At 44.5% G+C, this 2,753-nt stretch overlaps 1 pseudogene; it reads right to left on the bottom strand.

Annotated features, from left to right (window-relative positions):
* Positions 1-267: 267 nt before the first annotated feature.
* Positions 268-1,419, bottom strand: LOC132568891 (polymerase delta-interacting protein 2-like; annotated as a pseudogene).
* Positions 1,420-2,753: the final 1,334 nt, after the last annotated feature.

The raw sequence follows: 2,753 nt of genomic DNA, 5'->3' as shown, positions 1-2,753 counted from the left end.
TCTCATAGTGTTGGGGAGGGATTGTGGCTCAGTAGAAGAGCGGCTGTTATGCACACAAAAGATCCAAGGTTTAGTGGACCAGTTAGTAGGCGATGTGAAATACCTCAGTCTGATACCCTGGAGAGTTGCTATCAGTCAGAGTAGACAATACTTATACTGATGAACTGGTGGCAGTGGCTCTCCAGGGTCTCAGGCTGAAATATTTCACATTACCTACTATCTAGTCTCTCTCTCCCTTTCTCTTTTTTTTTTCCAAATCATTTTTTTTAAAACACTCCATTTCATTTTTGGGGGGGGGTCCCCTAGGGTGTCTGATTTCCTGAGGTCTGCTCTACCAATGGATACCAGAAGAAGGCGTCTTCTCATCCTTGTTGCTTTCCAGAGAGAAGGGTGGAATTCGGACATCAAAGTGAGAGCTGTCGGGCCGTTCAAAGCAGAAAGTGCCCCACATATGGCCACTGGATGCCTGTAAAGAGACGTGGCTGTTGTACTGGAATGCTGACTGCTCTTTGGACAGGACTAGCTCTCGGCCCACTACACCCAGACTATGAACAGTTTCCAATACGCCTGACAAAATGAAAAACCGCCAATGCCTTTCATGGAGCTGCACCACTTCATTGTCCAAATTCTCCAGGTGGATACAGTAGCACCACCAGTAGACGTGGGAATTCTGGGGGTGACCATGACACGTATATTTTCAGTGGTTTCCCAGTGTATGTCGGAGAGTTCCAACCAGGGATGTTTTTTTTCTCTTGCCAAGCACACAGTGTATCCCTCGCCACAAAGGGTGGGACTTTTCTCTGATTATATATGAGGAACCGTTCAAACAGCTCATGCTGGATGGGCACTTGATCCGTGGATGTGTATGGAAGGATGTCTTCATGGCTTACGTATGCAAGTCCTGGTATTGCATAGAAGGCTCTGCTATCATCATGGTTTGCTAAGAAAGTCACAGCTTCTGTCTGGGGTCTCTGGGGGCAGTCACGAGCACCTATGAGCACTTGGTAGTAGGTATGTGTCTTCCCTTCACTTCTTGGATCCATGGCCAGCTGCATTCTCACCCTTTTCAGGCACATGAGAAGTAATGTCTCAATCATACAACCTAGCTTGCCAAGGAAACAGAACTATTCCCCGATATCCAAATACACTGTGAAGGAATAACTGCCCAATTTCATATTTGCCATTTTGTTTTGGCACTTCAAATACACCCACTGTCTCCAGTACTTTGCCTTCAGGACAGTTCCGGAAAGACAGGAGGCACCTGGGGGCAGGACCCCCCCATGGCCCTGATGCCCCCACTGTCATGCGGAGACCCCCCCCCCAAGGCAGCTAGGATGGCAGGGTGGCCCTGGCCCAGCTCAGCACTACCACTGTCAAGTAGCATCCCCATGCGGCAGCTGCCACCACGCAGGCCGACATCGACTCGGCTGCCAAGCTGGTCGCAGCTCTGAGTAAACAAATAGAGCCGGAGACCTTATCTAGTCTTTTTAATTGCAGATGCCAGGGATAAAACCTGAGACCTTCTGCGTGCTAAGCAAATGATCTACCATTGAGCCACAACTTCTTTCCTGGGCCTCCCCACTCTGAAACTGGAACTAGAATTTGCTATTGGTTCATTGTGGCTGCCATGAACAGCATCCCTATGTCTTCTCCTAAGTTACATATAATCATGTAAAATGTTTGATGTGGCATCATTCTGTTGCAAGTTACTCTTCTATCCTGTTGGCTGCTTCTGTGGAGGGTGTCAAAATTCAGTTACAACCCATTTATTAAAGGTTGGAATAATGTCAAGCCTGCACAAAATGTTATGCGAGAAGTGCTGCAATGTGTTTTATTAATATGATGCAGGGAAAAAATGTTCTTAGATTTACAAACTGTTACCAATATTGGAAGCGGTGACTTCATAGTAAATAGTAGGGTTGCCAACTTCCAAGTAATGGCTAGAGATCTCCTACTATTACAGCTGATCTCAAGGCTATTGATATCAGTCCCTTCCCAGATCCCACCTTTCTCAGGCTCCAACCCCAACATTTCCAGGCATTTCCCAACCTAGAACTGGTAACCATAGTAAATATTGGCAAAAATAGTTAGTGGTCTTTACAATATGGAACTGGCAAACAAACCATTTTTTAAAAATAATAAAATGGAAAAGAGATTTGGATCAGACCATCTCCAGTGAAATTTGGAGGTGCATGTTGACATTGCCGATTTTCAAAAAATAAAAATAAAAAATCTGGTAAAATTTGAATTCAGGATTATTCATGGCAAAATATCAGGGGGCTAAATATCTCCAGATATCAGATTCAGCAGCTGAATCTGATTCGGGAGATATTTGGCTGTTCCCGAATATACGACTCCATTATATCCTATGGGCCATTGAAGTCAGTGGCAAAATAGAATATAATGAGTGGCAGCTGGGGGGGAGAGGCTTTGAGGGAGAGGCACAACATTTGCAGGGCAGCTGCAGGAGCCTCTTCCCCACAGATACCCCAAGTTCCAAAAAGACCTCTAATTGACATTAGGCTTTAAATTCACTTCTCAGTTTAAGGAGAATTTTTTGAAAATGTTTCATCACTGGTATCTTATGCCACATCCACTAGCTAAAATTTGCATTAATTTACCAGATAAATATCAGTTATATAAATAATTGAAAACAGACTTTTATGAAATGTGAGTGAACTTGTCTGCAAGCAATGTGTGTGTGTGTGTAAGCTTGTTCAGATATAGTGAAAGTTAGTAGCGTTGCCAGGTCC

This window comes from Heteronotia binoei, chromosome 3, assembly GCF_032191835.1.
Source record: "Heteronotia binoei isolate CCM8104 ecotype False Entrance Well chromosome 3, APGP_CSIRO_Hbin_v1, whole genome shotgun sequence".
Classification (NCBI taxonomy): Eukaryota; Metazoa; Chordata; class Lepidosauria; order Squamata; family Gekkonidae; genus Heteronotia; species Heteronotia binoei.
Note: the sequence above shows the minus strand (reverse complement) of the source record. Positions and strands in the feature narration are given on the sequence as shown.